This window comes from Podarcis pityusensis, assembly GCF_964106645.2.
Source record: "Podarcis pityusensis genome assembly, chromosome: 8".
In the NCBI taxonomy this organism is placed as follows: domain Eukaryota; kingdom Metazoa; phylum Chordata; class Lepidosauria; order Squamata; family Lacertidae; genus Podarcis; species Podarcis pityusensis.
In genome coordinates this window covers 61,212,932-61,234,995 of record NC_138033.1, presented here as the reverse complement: position 1 = coordinate 61,234,995, position 22,064 = coordinate 61,212,932, and the positions used below count along the sequence as shown (strand labels likewise).

The 22,064-nt window shown below is 42.4% G+C and overlaps 1 long non-coding RNA gene across 3 annotated transcripts in view; it reads left to right on the top strand.

Moving 5' to 3' along the window:
* The first annotated feature begins 7,565 nt into the window (after window positions 1–7,565).
* LOC308482460 overlaps window positions 7,566–22,064 on the top strand; it is a 33,940-nt gene continuing 19,441 nt past the window's right edge. Inside the window, exons 1-5 of one of the 3 annotated variants that reach the window (XR_013989280.1) lie at window positions 7,566–7,965; window positions 12,186–12,417; window positions 18,608–18,712; window positions 19,309–19,371; window positions 20,530–20,612. This is a non-coding gene — a long non-coding RNA (uncharacterized lncRNA). The remainder of the gene's footprint in view (window positions 7,966–12,185; window positions 12,418–18,607; window positions 18,713–19,308; window positions 19,372–20,529; window positions 20,613–22,064) is intronic. The other 2 variants (XR_013989281.1, XR_013989279.1) reach the window with 2 other exon arrangements.

Here is a 22,064-nt window from a genome sequence, read left to right as displayed (position 1 = left end):
AGTGTGATTTAGCGCTTCTGCACATGCGCAAGCATAGAAACCCGGAAGTAACCCATTCCGGTACTTCTGGGTTCGGCGTGGTGCGCAACCCGAAATCTCGCAACTCGAAGCGTCTGTAACCCGAGGTATGACTGTACATAGATGTATGGATGTTTCATATGTTCTTATTACGGCTGTGACTTTTGAAATTTGCAGTCATGAAGGTGTGTGTGTGTGGGGGGGAACTTCTTAGGATAGTGGTGGGGTGGCTCACCTTAGTTAATGCAAAATGACTGAAAGTTCTTTCCCCTATGTATCCTCCATTTTTTAAAGCCCCATTGCATCTGCTCCACTTGTAGAAGGCTGCAAGGTTCTGCACAGGCAGATGTCTTGTTTTCTTGACTGGACTGAAATCTAATGCAATGATCAGATGATTATTGTCTAATGGTATCATGGAGGTGGGCTTTTTCTTTGGTGGCACCAGTGCTGTGGAATGTCCTCCCTGCTGAAATATGAGAGGCCCTGTCAGTACTGGCATTCTGTTGGCTATTGAAGATACACCTGCTTAGCTCAGCATTCCCCTGGACTTCTTGACCTAATAGTTTAAATTGCTTTTTAAAAAATTGTTACACTTTTTCATGAGTTTGTTTTACTGTCAGTTTTAATCATGAATGTTTGTTTAATATTTTGATTGAATTGTTTCATTGTGTACTTTAATCATGTATGAGTTTCTTTAAATGGATTTTTATACTGGTAACACACTAAGGAGTTATTTGGGCATGTAAGCGGTATAGAAATTAAAAAATAACGTGTTTCCCCAGCATTCTTCTCACCCAGTCCCCGAGAAGTAAAGGAGGGTGGTGTGTGCAGAGAGTGGACATGAGGAAGCTTCCCTCCCCCACACAAATGGACAAAAAAAGAGGGAAAATGAAACCTGGGTCACCTCAGCTTATGAATCAACCCCTAGCACAGCTGGAAATGCCTAAGAAATTTGCACCTCTATGAAAGCAGGGAGGGGGAAACCACTCTTTCTCTCATTGGGTGGGGGTGGGATGGTGGGTTTTTTGTAAGACTGAGAGAGCATTTCAACTTAGCACTGCCTGAAATCAACATTTGAGTCTGCTCAATAACATAGGTGATGCTGAACCCAAGCCGCTTAGCCAGGGGTCGGCAAGGCTTACCGGGCATGGGCCAGATCACTCCTGTGGAGATCCTCTGTGGGCTGGACCGGTGCAGTGCGGTGACAGAAATTGCATCTGCACATGTCTGCGGTGCCAGAAATGGCTTCTGCGCATGCCCAGATGCTGAAAATAATGCCTGCGCATAAGCAATTTTCAGCATCTGGGCATGTGCAGCAGCAATTTCCGGCACTGCGGAAGAGAGTCCCCGTGCCGCACTGTGCCAGTTTAGCGCAGGACACTGGGACTCACTGAGTGGACGGCTCAGTTCGGTGGTGGCTTATGGGCCGGTTACACGACCCTCATTGGCTGCTTCTGGCCCATGGGCCTTAGGCTGCCAACCTCTGTGCTTAGCTGTGAAATGAGGGGAGCACAACAGCATCCTTGGTGAAATGCATAATAACGAGTGCATTGACATGGGAAAAAATGTCATGCCCCAAACCTTATTTATTTTATTTGGCTTGTGATCAGAACGCCGTCAGTTCGAATCCCCATGACGGGGTGAGCTCCCATTGCTCTGTCCTAACTTCTGCCAACCTAGCAGTTTGAAAGCATGCCAGTGCAAGTAGATAAATAGGTACCGCTGTGGCGGGATGGTAAACGGCATTTCTGTGCACTTTGGTTTCCTTCATGTGTTGGCCACATGACCCAGAAAGCTGTCTGTGGACAATCGCCAGCTACCTTGGCCTGAAAAGTGAGATGAGCACCACACCCCATAGCAACCTTTGACTAGACTTAACCATCCAGGGGTCTTTTACCTTTATCTTACTATCTAGTGGGTGTTATAAACATATTCCCTTCTTCACCAGGAAGCCTCTTCTCAACTCTGCAGCCAGCCAGCAAAGAGAGCTTATCTTTTGAAAGAGATCGTGAGCAACTCTTGCATAATCAAACGTCAATGAGTAAATTGCCCTTTGGTGCTGAACGATTAGATGCACAAGGTTTTTGTTTTGTCTTTTTTCTCTCTTTTTTGCAAATTCAGCTTGCAAGATAACAGGTTATCTCGTGCGCTAAAGTAACTGATAACCTGCTTTACTAGGTTTTGGTAAACAGGTCCCTAACAACTCCAAAGCAAAGGCTAATTAACGGCTGTCTTAAGTAGCCACCTCTCTCAATTAAACACTGTAGGGGAGCTGCTTATCTGATTTAATGCTATGTATTGATATTGCAGAAATACAGTAGCTTGCCTTTCAGAGTTCCTCCTCCCCCTCCTCCTATCTCACTTCCCCAAAACAGTTTTAAGCATTGGTTCCATTGCCAGCATCAACAGGAAGAACTTGTGTCTGAAACCCTGATGAGCTGCTGCCCATCAGTGTAGACTCCACATACTCTTGAACGCAAGGCTGATCTTGATGAGGATCAATCAATCAATCTTTATTGTGGCCGAAGACCAGACAGATCCTGATGAGGATCTGCTCTGTGGTGCCAAAAAGACCCCTGTCCCCTCTCTGACTTGATAAATCTGAGCTAGATGGACTTCCAGCTACCTATTTTTCTGTGACAGGCACCTTGAAATAGCCTGAAGGCAGATGGAAACCAGAGAGGCTCCAGGTTTGAGGCAGACTTGAGCAAAGTGACCTCTGGTAGATCCGATGGATTCACTGGGTGGTGGTAGTGGAAGAAGCAGCAGAACTCTGAACAAGGAAGCAGTTCTTGCTGAGTTGAGCTGCATTTCCAAAATGCCTTCGGATGCTGCTGCTTTAGGATTATGGGATATTAACATGGCAACTGGGTCCAGCCACACATTACTGCTCATAGCTTTGGGCTGGGAATTATTTTTAAACGGGGACAGAGAAGGGTTGGAAGGTGGCGATCAGAACTGGGGGCCTTACTGCCCTTGTGGTCTTAAAATCATTGGTCAATGCATAGGATGCTCATGCAAATTCTACTTATGGTATTCAATATTTCTATGTAAAAATATCTGATCTGTACCTCCTGAAATAATGTGTGTTGGTCAGAACTTAGACGTCCATAAGATTTCACACTTGTGAATGTTGCAATGCATCTCTCGGTTTAATTGTATCCAAATGCAAATTTAAATTTATCAAATGAAAACACATGTTTTGGAAAGTTGTTTTTTTGCAAGGCAATTGAACACTTCTTAAAATATTGTAACCAATTTTGCACGAAGTTTCCAGAGATTAAGGAGAAGGCTTTCATCTGTGCTTGGAAACAATTGGCCACCATTTTGAATCAAGATGGGGGAACAAACATTTAAAACCGCACTGACTTTAAACAATTTTGGCACAATGGTTCCTAAAATCAAGGAGCAAGTTTTTGCCAATGTTTGGACACAGTTGGCCACTATTCTGAGCAAGGTTTGGAAACTGAATCTTCCAAACTTGCATTGATTTTTTTATTTTTTATTTTTAATTTGTGAGCAATGTCGGGTGCAAGTCTGCTAGTAAAAGATATTTGGAGAGAAGTTCTTTGATGGTGCTGATGCTGCAGATTAATGCATGGGCATCCACAATAATGAGAATGTTGACTTTACAGTCAGAGATGATGGACTTATAGGAAAAGGTTTTAATGGTTCTCTTATCTGCATTTGTAGACAAAAGAAGCTTTAGAATACCAGGGGTTTAACACATCTCCAAACCAAAAATAGCATTATCGGTCACATCCCACCACCATCAAGGAATGATGCATTTGCCACCTTTTTTGTTTTATTATTTCTCCAATGTTAATTTTCATACTACAGTTTCATCTTATACAGAGGAGGGAAAACCCCAGAAAGAGCTTACCAGCCAGAAATGCTTAATGATTGGGGTGTTACACTACTGAAGCATTACCAGTGGAAATAGCTCACTTACTGATTTGTTGCCAGGTAGCAGGGCAATTAGCAGCTCTGGTTATTATTTACATTTCATCCTATATATCACTAAAATTGTGTTGTTGATTTATCATTTATAGTCTTGTATTGTCAGCATAATTTATTCAGATCATGCTGGGATACCTGGAAAATTAAGTAATAAAGAGAATTGGCATGGAATGTGTCTGTATCCAGAGATATTTACTTGAGTTTTAATGAGAATGTGTATTAAAGTAAACCATATATCACTTAGCTATTAAATTGTTTGGAGGCAAGCCCATTAAAAGTTTACTCCTTATATTTTCTATAAGCAAACACTTGGCTTTTGCTTTGGAACTATCCCCCCTCCCCAGTTAAATATGTTGCTTTTTATATTTAGCAGCTTTAAAAAAATTAATTCAGAGGTTGCAAAGTTCATTATCATATCACCTCCAAAATGCAGCAAACAAGTGCAGCATTTTCAGGTGTTGAAGTCTGCGCTTTTTAAATAAAACAATATTGCTGTTTTCCATTTTGAATTGGAACAGAGGACTGCAAAAAAGGAGGTTACAGCTGGATCCTATGCATGTTTACTTTGTTCCTCAAGACAGGCACTACTAAGGGCCATATGTTTCCGAGGTTTGTCCTTTGCCTTCTAAAACCAAGGCTTTTAGTGTGACAGCAGCCTGTCCTTTGGAATGTGCTTCTAATGAACATTAGATTCACACCTACACCTGGCATTTAGGCATCAGGTAGACATCATTCCTATCACGGGACAGTAAAGCAGCAGAAACATGAGGAGAGGAAAAAGCTGTAAGTGAAGGGAAACCCTTTTCCCATGCTCTGGACCCACTGGAAAACTCAACAACCTGCTGTACCTGGAACTGGGTGTGGAGAGTACAGCTGAATGGAACACAGCTGTGGGCAGCCTGGAGAAGTACCACCCACCTTTGGCATACTCAGAAAAAACAAGTCTAGAGTGAGAGAATCATAGAATCATAGAGTTGGAAGAGACCACAAGGGCCATCGAGTCCAACCCCCTGCCAAGCAGCAAACACCATCAGAGCACTCCTGACATATGGTTGTCAAGCCTCTGCTTAAAGACCTCCAAAGAAGGAGACTCCACCACACTCCTTGGCAGCAAATTCCACTGTCGAACAGCTCTTACTGTCAGGAAGTTCTTCCTAATGTTTAGGTGGAATCTAAACATTCTTGAAAATGAAAACATTCTTGAAAATGAAAGCAGAAAACAACCTTTCTCCCTCCTCTATGTGACATCCTTTTATATATTTGAACATGGCTATCATATCACCCCTTAACCTCCTCTTCTCCAGGCTAAACATGCCCAGCTCCCTTAGCCGTTCCTCATAAGGCATCGTTTCCAGGCCTTTGACCATTTTGGTTGCCCTCCTCTGGACACGTTCCAGTTTGTCAGTGTCCTTCTTGAACTGTGGTGCCCAGAACTGGACACAGTACTCCGGGTGAGGTCTGACCAGAGCAGAATACAGTGGCACTATTATTTCCCTTGATCTAGATGCTATACTCCTATTGATGCAGCCCAGAATTGCATTGGCTTTTTTAGCTGCTGCGTCACACTGTTGGCTCATGTCAAGTTTGTGGTCAACCAAGACTCCTAGATCCTTTTCACATGTACTGCTCTCAAGCCAGGTGTCCCCCATCTTGTATTTGTGCCTCTCATTTTTTTTGCCCAAGTGCAATACTTTACATTTCTCCCTGTTAAAATTCATCTTGTTTGTTTTGGCCCAGTTCTCTAATCTGTCAAGGTCGTTTTGAAGTGTGATCCTGTCCTCTGGGGTGTTAGCCACCCCTCCCAGTTTGGTGTCATCTGCAAATTTGATCAGGATGCCCTTGAGTCCATCATCCAAGTCGTTGATAAAGATGTTGAATAAGACCGGGCCCAAGACAGAACCCTGTGGCACCCCACTAGTCACTCTTCTCCAGGATGAAGAGGAACCATTGATGAGCACCCTTTGGGTTCGGTCAGTCAGCCAGTTACAAATCCACTGAGTGGTAGCATAGTCAAGCCCGCATTTTACCAGCTTCTTTACAAGAATATCATGGGGCTGATATCTGCTGTTTCCAGCAACTCTTCTCATGAGACTTTTGTGGGTGAGCTGAAAGTTTGTTTGGACCCCGGGTGAAAACCCAGAGGCTGAGACAGAGGGTTTGAATTGGAAACAGAGGTGACAGAGAGACAGAGGAAAATGAATTGATATTAGTAAATTTGTATTAACGTAAAAGTTTTATATAGAACTGTGTATTTTTGTAATGTTTTGTTTAGGTTGTCTGTTGTTGCTTCAGTTTTTTTGTACATGACTTACAGATATTTTATTTATATTAAGTGGTATAGAGGTTAAATAATCAAAATCACCCTGGACCTTTTAAGTGGAGACAGCAGGGATTGAACCTGGATAATTCTGCTTTCTAAGCACACATTCCACCACTGACTAGGGATGGAGGAGACACTCAGGTTGGTTCTCATTGGAAGATGAACTTGCCAAATTCACACCAGATGTAACCTGAAATATAGCCATCCTTCAAAATCTGCATTTCTCTGAATTTTGCAATGCAAGGCTCCAGACAAATAATGTGTAGAAAGATGCACCTGCTAGGGTAACACGTGCATAAGCAGGCATTTATCAGTGACAGGAACAATTAATGTTCGGGGAACTAATTCACCAAAAATCTGTGCATTGGGCAGAATTGCATGCGAAAAATGTGTATATTTGGAGAAAATGGCACCATAAAAGGCTGATGAATTTTTATGAAGACAACAACAACAACATGTCAACACATGTGGAAATGTGAAGAACTGAAGAGGGGGAAAATGAGAAACCGCAACTGAGGGAGTTGTTCATTTTTTCCATGAGACCTCTTTCAATAATGTTCCGGGAACTTGAGTGGAATGGTTAGGGCTTGATGATGCAGGCGGCAACTACTTGCAGACCCCTCCAGTGGCATAATGAGGGTCAGGCAGGGCAGGAGGAGCTGGCAGGGATCTAAGGATTATGAGAAACAGGAGTAAGGTTGGTGTGGTGCAAAAAGAAAAAGAAAAATGTCTGGAAACAGAATGAATTATGGGCCAGAGAGAAATGTAACTTTTTATTCTATGTGTTGGAAACAAAGATCATATAACTTGCTCTCGGCTATGTCATTTGAGAATCATCAGATCTTCTCTCACTTGAATGATAAATGTCAGGTTCCCAGGAACAACACCCCATCACACATTCTCTTTCACTCTAGCTACAGCTGGAAGAAAATGACTGGGAAAGATCTGAAGCTGCTGTAAAGAACAGAGACCCTGCATTAGACAAAGCAACATTTTTTTTTTAAAAAAAATGCCAGTTGTACAAGAAAAAAATGCAGTGATTCGTCTCATATGCTGTTTACTCAGAAGCAAGATTCCATACCCTCCAGTATTTCTCCGATGAAAATAGGGACATTCTTCTTCTTCTTCTTCTTCTTCTTCTTCTTCTTCCCACACCCATCTGACTAGGTTGCCCCATCCATTCTGGGTTGCTTCCCAGAAACGTAATAAAAACATAATAAAACATTAAACATTGAAAAACTTTCCTATACAGGGCTGTCTTCAGATGTCTTCTAAAGGTTATAGCTCCTTGGCTCGGGGGGTCACGTAACTCCATACCTTCCAACATTTCTCTGATGAACATAGGAACGTCCTAAGGAAAAGCGGGACATTCTGGGATCAAATGAGAAACTGGGACAGCTTCTGTAAATCTGGGACTGACCTTGGAAAATACAGACACTTGGAGGGTCTGAGCTTCTTTGTGTTCAATGAGGCTTACTTCTTAGTAAATGTGTTTAGATTTGTTGCAAACTTACCCTTCGATTCCTGTTGATATGGGTACAGGCAGCAAAAAAATTAAGACCAATCTAGGTGTGATATTAACTGTGTGGCTGCAATTAATGGACACATTTTTGTTTTGTAAACAGTAGCTGAGAGGAAGTCTGACTTGCACTAGAATTCTGGGAAGGGTAAGTTTAATTCCTTTAATTTCTTTCCTTACTGCATTTATATCCTATCATTTTTCTCCAAGGAGCTCAAGGCGGCATATATAATTCTCCTGCCGACTCATTGAAACCTCACAACAACTGTGTGAAGTAGGTTACACTGAGAAAGAATGACTGGGCCCCCAAAATCACCTAGTGAGCTTTATGGCTGAGTGGGAATTTGAACCCTGGTCTCCCCCAGGTCTCAGTCCAATGCTCTAACCACTACACTGTGAATAAATTCTAATGAGGGTTTTGGAATCCTCCCCAGTTTTGCAGTGGTTGCTGTCCTTTCCTCATTTTGTACTTAAGAGTATAAAACCTGCTGTCAGACACACACGGTTCAGTTTTTGTAGTTTTGTGTCTTCCAAGGCTCCCTTACAGGAAAGGACTATCTTCTCCCATCTTTTAATGGAATGATAGCTTTCAAATGCCGTGTTTTCTGAGCTGTTGATTAAATAAAATGGTGCTGATTGGTGCTGGGTGGCCACAGATGAACAGGGCTTAGCCGTTGCGATCTGCTCCCAAAGAAGCCATTTATCAAAGTTTTATCTGATTTCAGAGGCACTGGATTTATCAGTCACAGTTAATAAACGAAATGTCATTGGGATAAAACTGAAACTATACCTTTCTTGAGTGTTTTTATGGTGAAGAAGGAACTGTAAACAGTATTTGCAGATCTACATATGTCCTTGTGCTACGTATTACTATGTGCAAGAATTACTAAAGCAGTGTCTGCATTTGTCCCCCCCCCCCACTTTAACTCACATTTCGATTGGGGGAGGGAAAAGAAGAAATTGGATTGGATGAAAGCTGTGTCTTTCAAAAGCGGAACTTTACCGCTTTTAGGAAAGAAAAGGCTTTTTAAAAATTCTCATTGTACAAACGAAACTGATGACAAAATCCATCCTGTTTAAGGTGCACAACCTTGATTTGCTAACATATTTTCATAAATTGAAATCTGATTAACATGAAGGGGAATCAATGGCTTTCACTGCAGCAGAATAGAAATCCTATAGCTCAGAAAAGCCCCATCTGTTTGCGAGAACACAGTGTACTTCACCCTACATTCTTTGGGGAGGTGGGAACCCAATAAAATAAGTTGTAATGTTTCCTATTTACTAATGAAGAAAAATCCATAAAGGCAAATGGGTTGCCGTTTGGAACAATATGATGGCCACACTTTGCTTTGACTAGAGAAGTGTGAAATGAACTGATCTTTAAAGCTCTTTACCCTTTGGGACCGAGACCAGAATGTCCACTTTCTTCTTTATGACCCTACCTGGTCAATAAGAATTTTGGATCAGGCCAATGGGCCATCTAGTTCCACATCCTGTTCTTCCAATGGCATGCATTGTACTAGACATGCATGCCAATCTTCAAGTAGAAAGATTGTTGTGGGAGTGGATTAAAGGTTTTGCCTTGATTTCCTCAGGGCGGTGGTTTTCAACCAGTGTGCTGTGGCACTCTGGGGTGCCTTGAATGATAGTCAGGGGTGCTGCAGGCACCACTGGCCTCTGCCCGTCTTTCCTTCCCACCCTCCTCTGATGCCCCCTCACGTCTTTGCCTCCCCAAGGTTTGCACAGCTGTTTGTTGCAGCAGCTCTGGCTACAAGTTCCCCAAGCAAATTATGTCTCTGGGAGGCAACTCTCTTTGGGGCATGGGAGGGGCAGCTCAGGGGAAGCAGCAGTGGTTGCCCAGAGGACTCCCAAGGAGAGGGGATAGGAGAGGAGGCAGAGGGAACACTCCACAAGGGAGGGTGTTTGAAAAAGGGTGAGAGGCTGCCAGCTCTGCAGGCAAAGGGTGACTCCTGAGGCCTACAGGGGTGCCACAGAAAGAATGTAGTCGGTTAAGGGAGCTGTGGACTCAAAAAGGTTGAAAACCTCTGCCTCAGGGCATTCTCTGCTGGACAACTCTGGGGGGGGGGGAGAGAAGAGAGAGCAAGAGCGAGAGAGCGAGAGAGGGGGGGGGGAGAGCACACATACAGGATCATTAAGTGATTACAAAGGTAAATCTTATTGTCTGGGGAAATGACTTCTGCACAGTTATGTCTTTTATTGGAGCCCAGAATGCAAAGGCATTACTCAATTTAATAAATTCCACTGTATCTTTCAGTCAGCGTGTGCTGATATAAATATCTCCGTTATGTCATATTACCACCTTTGTACGGCTAACATTGGGTCCTGATGACTCGCGGCTGATAAATGCAAAAGCTCATTTGGTCTGTGAGAGATTGAGTGCTAACACTGTTTAGATTTCTTAATATACTTGTATTAGCATGAATAAGTAATGAGCAAGCCGGGCTTTTTTGAATATTTGATTGTATCTTTGTAATGGATTTGTGTCTTTCTCTTTGGGCTAATGTCATTGTAACTTTGTTGGTGTCATAACTCCAAACCTTGGCCATCGATCTTTATCAGCATATCTTAACTCAATTACTCCCCCATTGCCCAAATTACTGTGTCATGACGTTTCCCTTATAGAACTGTGCCACAAACTGCATTTAGGCTACAAACAGGGGCTAATTCAACATACTCACGGACATTCATTGGATCAGATCTATTGGCATGACCCTTTTGACGTAGTTTTCTTTTTTTTGGTTAGGGAAGAACCTTTGCTTTCAAATGGATGCTTTGAAACACCCTTGTTTCAAAGAGTGGGCCTTGTGTGGTCTGTAAAATCAAGTTTTGCCTTTCTAAAAGGTAGGGGACCACAGGCCTTGGAATCAAATGTGGCCCTTCAGGACTCTCCATCTGGCCCCTAGGACTCTCCCCAGGCCACAACTCCTTCCTTCCCCACAGGTCACACCCCATCTCTCCAAGGTCACACCTCATCTCTCCTCACCCTACTTTTTGTCCTTCTCGAGGGCTTTTGCCTATCTGAAATGTGCCCTTGAACTATGACAAGTCTCTTGCTTCCCTGGATGGATCAAGGTTTGTGTAAGACTTTGCCATGGCTGGAACAAACCTTGCACATCAACATCAGCATCAGCATTCAGATCCTAAGGTCCTCCTTGTTCTGCTTAGCAGCCTGCTGCTTATAGCTAGGTTTCTTAGCTCCTCTGTGGCATCAGGACAGCCACACCAATAGCAGGCGAGGAAGCCATGATATATCTGCTGGTCCGTCTAAGGCTATGGCCCACAGATATCAAAATATTTCTGGAGAGTCCTGTCTAAATCATTAGGTAAGAATCATTTTTTTTCATCTGCAGTTTTTGTCTAGGGGTGATCTGATGCTATAAGCTGGGCCACACCATTAGCACACTCATGTGGTTGTTTGTTGGTGGGAGATACCACTTCAGATTGCAGGTGGGAGCTCAAATGGTTTGAATGGCTCCCTTGCATAAAAAAGCAGAAACAAAATTGTTTACATAGAAATAAAATATAATAAAGTGGAGGATCTAGAGCAGGCTTCCTCAACCTTAGTCCTCCAGATGTTTTGAGACTATAATTCCCATCATCCCTGACCACTGGTCCTGCTAGCTAGGGATCATGGGAGTTGTTAAGTTGTGGGCGAACACAGCGATTCTTCAAACAGCTCTTGTTTATTCAGAGGCAGAACTGAACTGAACTGAAGGGCTCAGTCAGCCTGCTTATATAGAGCTCCAGTACAACAGTTACTGTAGCAACTTTCTAAAACTATCCAATCACTGAACATCACTTTTGATCCTTCATTTGCATACAAACTATCCAATCACTGAACGTCACTTTCGATCCTTCATCTGCATAACTATCTACAGTATCCCCCTGCTGGCCCAGGGTGAGAACTTCAATACATAACAGGAGTTGTAGGCCAAAAACATCTGGAGGGCCAAGGTTAAGGAAGCCTGATCTAGAGCTAGCATTCTTCGCAACATTTTGCACAGAGGGAGCACCCCTCACTTGAAACCCAGAGTCATGCCATCCAGCAACAGATATATTATGTGAAATCTACAAACCATTCAGTAGCTGACATCGGTACACTCAACTACACTTAACCTTAAAATCTGGCCAATTTGCCGTCAGTTGAGTAATTATTATTCCACGGTATACATTGCAAGGGCAATTCTTAACAATAATGACTTTGATAATTCTCCAAATAAACCGACTCTTTTTGGGGTGTGGAAGGAAGAGAAATATGTTATAGAAATTATAAATGACACCTGGCGGTTGTTGGACCTTTGCCTGATTAGGCTGGCTACTCACAACGTTGTTCTGTCATTTCAGGTCACTTGATTGGCAGTGCAGAGTGTTCTCTCCATGCCATCTGGCAGGGGCTCAAGAGGAATTAATCATGCAGAGATGGAATAATGATGTTTCTGGCACCTGTCTAGCAGACGGACATCCATTTCATCTCCAAGTCACATCACATTCTCAAAATGAACTGAAACATATTGCCTCACACCTAACGAGGAGCCAAGCTGGTTCAGCAGATATCTCTCATGCAAATCATCTCTCTGTAAGCTTTGAGTTTGGGTGGACATGGAGGGCGGGGGAGAATTTTTTCAGTGCCATGTCTGTTGCACAAGGTGGAGTCTAGGGTCAGATATATTCATATTTACATGTTGAAAGGATCTAGGGGTCTTAGCAGGCCCCTAGATTCATAGCCCCTTAGCAGGCCACAAAATTCTCATGTCAACACTGATGCAGCAGCAAAAAAAAAAGGTTAATGCAATTTTTGACTGCATCAACAAAAGTCTAGCATTCAGATCAAGGGAAGTAGTGGTATTTTATTTTATTTATTTATTTATATCACTTGATTGTAGAAAAAAAAATCAAAACAGTTTCCCAAAATTATCACTCATTTCTGCCTTGGGCAGACCCAACCTGGATTCCTGTGTCCTAATCTGGGCACTACAGTTTAAGAAGCACATTGGCAAGTTGGACCTTGTGCAGGAGAGGGCCACTAGGATGATCAAAGGCCTGGAAACAAAGCTTCATTTGTGAGGAACAGTTGAGAAAGGTGGGTGAGTTTAGCCTGGAGTTTAGCCTGAGAGGGGATAGGACAGATATTTGAAGATTACTATCCTACCACCTCTCAGTCTTCCCTTCTCCAGGCTAAATATCCCCAACTCCCTCCACTGTTCCTTCAGATAAAGTTGTAGTAATGACATAAGAAAAGCCCACTGGATCAGCCCAAGGAAGGAGAGTCCACTACCTACTGAGGAGTGGTCCATTTCACTTCAAACAGCTCTTACCACAAGGAAGTTATTCCTGATGTTTAGTTGGAATCTTCTTTCTTGTAACTTAAATCCATTTATTTGGTTTCTACCTTTTGGCACAAGCTTGCTCCATCATCCATGTGACAGCCCTTCAAGATATTTGAAGATGGCCATCATATCACCTCTCAGGTCTTCTCTTCCACAGGCCAAATATCCTCAACTGTTCCTTCAGATGAAGTTGTAGTAAGTATATAAGAAGACCCCACTGGTTGTCATGATCCCCATGGAGACTTCTTGGCAGGTTTGGCCAGAGGAGGCCAGAGGAGGCAGGTTTGGCCAGAGGAGGCCAGAGGAGGAATGCCATGAGAGCATGGAAACCAGGAGAGAGGCCCACTGGCTTGGGACACTGTGGAGGGGCTGAGCAGGTTGCCAGGAGTAAACCCCACCTCAGCAACAGTGGACATCCCAAGGCTAAGGAGTAGGAACTGGTCTGATGACTAATGGTAGAAGTAAAAATCAACCCTAGTCAAGAAGATGTTAGCCTGAAAACACAAGGGCTCGGCTTCAGATTTTGCTTCCACAGGAGTGCCATGTAATTCCCTAATTTGATATGTGTCACATTAAGGACACTTTGCAGAAATAGAAATCTTTCTCAAGCTTCTCTGTACAACTGTAACCCTTCTAGCTCAGGATAATCAGTTCCATCTTTTTTGCTGGTCTCAGCACTGTGTGAGGATATTTTTGGTACGATATTTATCTTGTAAATGAAGGAATAGTGTGAAACCTTTATGCAGCATCTCTGTTCCTAAACAATATTTCCATCTAGCAAGAGTGAAAATATTAACAATGCAGATGTTTAATTTCGCCAGCCTTTTTATAGCCTTCACTCACTTTATGAAAACCCTGTTCTAAAATAATAATAAAAAGTTCCCTTACCTATGGTAAGTTGAAGTGCAAGGACCTTCCAAATGGAACCTTTGAAATAATTTATAATCATATAGTAAGGACACAGAAAAACTTGACATGGAGTTGGCAGGGATTGAACCTGGGACCTTCGGTGTCATTGGCACGTGCTCTGCCAATGGGACACATCTCTTCCCCATGAACCTTGGGAGAATTGGCAAGCCTACCATGAGGCAATGGCTGCTGTGTTAAGCCATTTAAAATGGCTTCCCTCAGGGCAGCCATTTTATACTCTGTGGGAGGATTGGTGAACTGGAGTCCTCTCGCTCTGTTGCCTCTTGTCTATTTACAAATGAGTTGTATCTGAACAACCCAGGAGATGAGGAGAGCAGCTCCTCACGACTTTAAGTAAAGTTAGGAATGCAAATCAAAATTGTGGTAGATGATTGTTCGCTTTGTATTACGTTTGTAAGGCATATCTTTGTCTTATTCCAAAGTTTTGTTCGGAAGCCAACACAAGTGATTATTTTTGTGAGGCGTGTACAAGATCCATTATTAAATTGATTATTCAAATCCCATTTAAAACTTGAAGCCAGATGGTAATTTTCCATTCTTTGTTGCTACTGGCAACCACCAACCCCAAACTGAAAGATCTTCCATTGTGTACAATGGGATTTCCCCCCCCCCCATCCCATACTTCTGAGAAAAGACTTCACCTATACAGATAATAAACTCTTTTAAAATAACAATAATTTTGCCCTGCTTCTGAATTTTTATTGCAAGGGCAGTTCCAGAACTCTCATTGATAACCACATAACCAATAATATTGTTTCCTATTCTTCATTAGCAAATCTGATTCTGAATAAAATTAAATGAGATAAGCAGCATGGACATTTAAAATCTAGCTATGGGTTCTATTTTTATTTTTTTGAGTAATGACGCCAACCATATCAAACTACAGAAAGAGACCTGTCCACATTCAGCAAAAAATTTATGCGTGTCAACTCCAAAGTCCAGCTGGGATTTCCTTTGTTTTGGAGGAAAGGATGTGGAGGATTGTAGCCAGAAAGCTCATGCATTTCTTGCATAAACATGAATAATTGGACTGATTCAGATAAATCAGAAAGAAACCATTTAAGACATGCCCTGTAAGGATGTGACTTTTGGGGTGGGGGAATCAGAAACAATATTTCTTTGGAATCTCTAGTTTCAAACTTCCCCCACTGGAGAACTTTTCACCTTCCAGATGTTGGACTCCCAACTCCCATCAAGCACAGCCGGTGTGACCAATGGTGGTAGCTGCTAACTGGGTGGTATGGGTGAGCGGGCTGCATGGCTGACTGGCTTCCAAATGTTGTGTATCACAGCTAGTTACTGGGAGGGGGGAGGAGCAAAGCAGTGGGGAGTTTGGTGTGCTGGGGGCGTAGTGGCAAGAGCGTCAGATTGGCTCCACCACCACCCCTTCACCAAGTGGCCTGCTCTCCGCTCTTGGTAGCTCCCCTCTTCCCCTCTTGGTAGCTAGAAGCTAGCATTGGGACTGGAGTTCTAATTCCTGCTCAGCCATTCACCGATCCTGGGCCAATCACACTACCTCATAGCATTGTTATGAAGATGATATCTGAAGGGAGTATCTTGTAAGCTGCTTTGAGGTTGTTGGAGGAAAGGTAAGATAGATGATAGATGATATATCTATATATATATATATAGATATATATATATATATAGAGAGAGAGAGAGAGTGAGAGGGATGATAGATAGATAGATAGATGATAGGTAGATATAGATGATAGATAGATGATAGATGATAGATAGATAGATAGATAGATAGATAGATAGATAGATGATAGATAGATAGATAGATGATAGATAGATAGATAGATAGATAGATAGATGATAGATAGATATTCCTACCTACCTATTCATCCATCCATAGGAGCCAAATTCTAGGGGTCGATGGGTCTTTGCCCTTCCCAATAAAATATTTGATGGGTCGGCCCCTCCTAAAGTTGATGGACGTTGCCATTCAAATGGTGTATGTGTGCCACACCATGTGATGTGGGCAGGGTTTACCTGCCTCGCCCCCAATATTTTATTCAAGTTGGCACCCCTGTATATATCATCTAGCTTGCTATCAAGTCAGTGGTGTAGTGGTTAGAGTGTCAAACCAGGACCTTGGAGACTAGGGTTGAAATCCCCACTCAGCCATGGAACTCAGTGGGTGACCCTGGAAGCCAGCCAGTGTCTCCCAGCCTCACCAACTACCTCACCTTCTCACCTTAATGACAGGCTCTCTATTGCAAATATTTGTGTTTGTGTGCCTCTCTGTGTGTGCTCGCACTTAAGGATGAGAGATTGTCAGAACTGAGAGACTGTTTATGTTCTGGCAGTTGATATGAACCTTATGATTAGCCTGTACATGTTGGAAATAGCAAGAATATGCTACAGGGCACCATGCACCTCTAACCAAACATTGCAAAAACGCATTAATCAGTATTTCATAGTTCATTACAATCTGACTAATTTTGAAATTCTTCATGTAAATTGATTGTGTGTCTGCCGCATTCAGATAAATGAGCTTTTGTTTTAAGCAACCTTTGCTGAGGAGGCCATATTTCTCCACGACTGAGGTGTTCACTCTGTTTGAGTGTCACTCCTGACACAGTTGCCAATTGCTAGAGCCCTGTCTGCTGTCTGTCTTCCGAATTCTTTCCTGGCTAGCATGAGTGCAATGGGAGCTGGGTGGCAGTGGAGGAAGCATGTGTGCAAGAGAGTTAGCAAACATTCCTCTTCAAGGAACACCCTGTTCTTGCAAACAGGCATCAAGGGGAAGGTGGAGCAGGGAAAAGAAGCAGTCATCCCCGCATCCCTTGTCAAATTCTTTAGGCAGCTGGGGCAGATGGAGTCTAGAGAGAGACGAAATATGGGGGCGAAATTTGATCGGTTATCATCATCACCATAATTTATCCATATGCCTCCTTTCCGAGGCTGCTTACAACATGAAAAGATTTACATAATTATGAAAATACAGCAAAAAAGAGTCATGAGCAATAAATGAAAACATCTCCATAAGCACACAGTAAAATTAAACGATCCCCACATAAGTCATAATAAGGCCCAGCAATCAAGATACCAAAAATTAAAAGCAAGAACAGCAAAGAAATCAAGCATTTCCAACACTAAATCTTGACTCCAAGATGATTGAGGTTCTGGAAACCAAGCCTTATGAGGAACAGTTGCTCCATGTGATAGCCCTTTAGATATCTGAAGGTGGCCATCACATCTCTTGGTTTCCTTTTCTCCAGGCTAAACATATGCAACTCCCTCCATCGTTACTCATAAGGCTTGGTTTCCAGACCTTCAACCACCCTGGTCACTCTCCTCTGTACACGCTCCAGCTTGTCAATATCCTTCTTAAAGTATGGTGTCCAGAACTAGACACATTAAAATTAATTAATTAATTAATTAATTTGTATGACATTTCAATTGGCTCTCCTCCTGTAGGAGGAAGCACTGCACACACAGAAAGGGTATATGCACCATATTGTTTTACTGTGCCTAGGAGTTTGGTTCAGGATCTTACCATGGGGCATTCTCCTTGGGCTTAACCCAGACAGTGAGAAAACTGAGCTTTTTGTGTCATCAGCCCAGTCCTGTAGAACACCCTGCAAATAGAAAATCAATGGGTACCTCCTGTAACAACTTTTAAATGCCTACTGAAAACTTTCCTATTCTACCAGGCTTATGCAGGACATTAATAGTACATCTTCCACAATGGTCTACTGGTGTGTGTGTGTTTCCTTTTAACTTGTTTTTAATTTTTATATTATTTTACTGTATGGTTTATTATTTTACATTGTAGACCGCTGTGATATATTTTTATGATACAGCGGTATATAAATAGGGGTTTTTTTTTCAAATAAATAAATAAATAAATAAACTGAAATCCACACAGTGCAATTAGAAGCAACTGGAACTGCTCAAATCATTAGCACTAAACATATGCATTAAGGGGAAGAAAAAAACCCACAACCGCCTCAGGAAGACAAGCCACCAATCTCTCCCTTTTGACAACTGTTCGCCTTGCCTCAGCATTCATTGGAGAAGTTGATATCTTCTAAAATACTGATACATCAAAGCTTGCCAATAGCTACTCTGTCAGCATTCCGCATTTCACTTATTTGGCTGTCTATATCAAGTTTTAACACTGCGTGTTGGGTGCCAAGAACATCTATCTAATGATAAATTGCTATGACAGTGAGAAATATGCTTTCTGGGTGATGTGTAAATTATTGATGGGGCCCGGCTGCCAAAATTTTGGCGGCAAAACCTCCTACTTAGCTCACTTGGGGCTATAGAGGATTTTTTTTTTTTAAATAAAGGATGGTCTTTCTTTTTAAAACAGCTATGATAATAATAACAAATGAATGTGCTTGAAAAGGGCTAAAAGTGCCCTCTTCTCACAGGTTGCGTAAAAGCCCTCAAATCCAGGAGCCCCATTTCAAGTCTAGTGTGATGTCATCTGACTGAGGTCTGAAGTCTTGGCAGCTGAGCTCCAACCCAGCCTATCTTTTCCTTCCTCCCCAGAAATAGTTTCTTCAGGGATGAGCCAGACCTCTGCCTGTGACCTTGAAGAACTGCTACAAGTCAGAGTGGAGAATACTGAAGGAGATGGACGAATAGGATGTTCTGGTATATCTTTTACATGTTTTTAGCTTTTTGCATTTTATCTGTGCTGTTTTAATTTGTTTAAGCTGCCTTGAGCCCCAATATGGGGAAAAGACTAATAATAATAATAATAATAATAATAATAATAATAATGTGAGAGAAAATAATTTAGAAAAAGGGGCACTGCAATGAGAATTTTCCTGAAGATAAATTTTCCTGAAGGGAGAATGAATTTTGGGATGAACCTGTGCAAAATTGGCACAGGATGTGAAGCAACTGATGCACCCATCTCTAGTCGTTCTATTAAAGCAACAGTCTAATTTCCAGTCAGCCAATGTTCAGCTATTCAAAATAGCCACTTGCGTATCTATCCATTAATTGCACACACAGATCTCTGTTCAAATATTAATCATCAGGTTAGGAAAAATAACGTGTGAAACAGCATGGAAATTGAAATTTAATACACCGGAGCCCATTTTTTCCCCTAATAAAACCTGAGATATTATTGACTTTGTTGGAGGCTAAAAGTTTTTTGTCACTTCCTGCTCTTCATTACCAGTACTTAACTTTGCCTTTAACTGTGAAACTATTTAGCGATTTCCTTAATTGCCTTCTCCAAGGCGTTGCCATCAGAAGCTTGATGAGAATCCAAATACATTATATCTGCTAGTTCTCTTTGAAAGGTGGATAATGCTATTTCTTTGTCTTTGTGGTCAAACTGTCATTCACAAAACTTGACTCTCTGAATAGGGTCACAGTTGTTTTACATTTAAATATAGCATGCAATTCACCCACGAAGAGTGGCAATCATAGAATCAGAGCACTGTAAAGTTGGAAGAGATCAAAGGGTCATCTAGTCCAATCCCCACAGTACAGGAAGAATCTATGATAAATGGACATCCAATCTCTGTTTTAAAATCTGCAAGGAAAGAGGGACCACCACCTACTGAGGTGGTCGATTCCACTGTCAAACAGCTCTTACCACAAGGAAGTTATTCCTGATCAGCTAGCACTGTGGAGGAGATAAGCCCCTGTAACTATAGTTCAAGTAGTGGATTAAACACTAAAGGTTTTAAGCCAGTGCTAGTCTGACTCAGAGTAGATCTATTGAAATTAATGGACATAACTTACTTTGGGTTATTACTTTCGATGGAGCTATTCAGAGTGAAACTTGAATGGGCTACAACCCATACTCAACTTCCAATATATCCAGGGCAGCATATTTGACGTCTGATCTTGAGTTTGTAGCATTTATTATAGATGAATCCTTTTGAGCACAAGGAAATGTATTGAGATGTCATGAAATTTCAAAGCAACTTCCTCATTGACCAGCCAGTGTGGTTTGGCCTGCAGTGCAGCCCTGAGCAAAAGGAAGCTACATCCATTTTGAGTAGATTAAACCTAGAATAAACATGTAGCTGGAAGGCTTTTTCTTTTTCTTTTTGCAAAACTGGAAGTATGATGGTGTTAACACAGATTTTATGCATTGAAACTCTACTGGGAAGGGTAAGGGAAGAGAGAGAAAGATTACTTCTTGTTTGGGGAGGGGTTGTGTGTTTTTAGGAAATGTGTAAATCTCTTTATCAAGTGGTAAAGAAAACCATAAAACACTGAGCAAGTCCTAAGAACAAGTCAAAGGCCAAAAGTAATCAGCAGTGTAAAATACAGGTGGATCAACAGAACTGAGCCTGTAGGAGAAAATTCCCTTTGAGGGTTCAGTACAGAGGCTCACAACAAATTGTCAGTTATCCAGACTTAATTCAGTAATGCATTGCAGTTGTAGGGATATTTTAAACGGTGTCTCTCTCCAAATGGACCCATTGTTTCGTCTTGTCTTCTAGGATATACAGGATTATGTGGCGTACTTGGTTGGCAATTCTGTGTTAGGGTTTCCCCTTCCTCCTTCTGAGGAGGGGAGGTGCAGGTATTTGGGGCTTATTCTTGACTTTTTGTGTGAGAAAATAAATGAGTGCAGTTTTTTTCTGCCACTTCTGGAGTTGGGTTGGGTGAATCCAGTGTACAATCTGAAAAAAGAAACAAGGCATGTACAGTGGTACCTCTGGTTAAGAACTTAATTCGGTCTGGAGGTCCGTTCGTAACCTGAAACTGTTCTTAACCTGAGGTACCACTTTAGCTAATGGGGCCTCCCGCTGCCACTGTGACACCGCCACACAATTTCTGTTCTCATCCTGAAGCAAAGTTCTTAACCCAAGGTACTATTTCTGGGTTAGCAGAGTCTGTAAACTGAAGCGTCTGTAACCCGAGGTACCACTGTACTTTTGTAAACCAAGAAAATCATATATATGTGTGTGTGTGTGTGTGTGTGTGTGTGTGTATGTAATGCATTGCGGATGGAGCTGAAAACCAACTCAGAGTGATTTTTTAAGTTTTTTTTTTTTTTTTTTTGCAAAAAATGCAGAGGAGGGGAGGGGGGCACAGAGAGTGGATGGGAGGTGCCAAAAGAAAACATCTTGAAGCATAGCTAGTAGCCTCAGAACAACCAGCTGCTGGACCAGGCCAATGGACCATCTAGTCCAGCATCTTGTTATAGGAAATCTGCACAACAGCACTCTCTCCTTCTATGGACTCCAGCAACTGGTGCTCAGAATCGCTGCTGCTTCCAACTGTAAAGGCAGAGCATATTATCATGGTTAAAAGGTAAAGGTAAAGGACCCCTGACAGTTAAGTCCAGTTGCAGGCGACTCTGGGGTTGCTGCGCTCATCTCGCTTTACAGGCCGAGGGAGCTGGTGTTTGCCCACAGACAGTTTTTCCGGGTCATGAGGCCAGCATGACTAAGCTGCTTCTGGTGCAACAGAACACTGAAACCAGAGCAGCACATGGAAATGCCATTTACCTTCCTGCCGGAGTGGTACCTATTTATCTACTTGCACTTTTCGGCGTGCTTTCAAACTGCTAGGTTGGCAGGAGCTGTTAGTAGCCCTCCCCTTCATAATTGGGTCCAACCCTCTTTTAAAGCCATCCAAGTGGGCGGCCATCACTGCAGGTGGCCAATGTTTTAAATCAGAGGTGGGGGAGCCTGTTTGGCTTCACCTGCCAGGTCCTAAATTTGACAGGGGAATGGAGCTTCCTACCTGTCAATCATCTGACATCACAAGGACATCATGCAGTCAAGTGCAATGTGGTCTTGATGTTGGGACTTCAAAGCGCCATGCAGAGCCAATCCCATGTTCCCAAGAATCCCATGATGTTCTTCTCCCTCACTGGCCCTACGCCAACTTCCAAAACATGTGAACAATTCCTCAAGGAAAGTTTTGGGGCAGGAAAAAAAAATCTTTGCATGTTTATCATGCTGGTTTTATAAGGGCACTATGTTATGCTGGCCTCTCTTCTGAGGAGCCAAGGGTTTTCCAATCA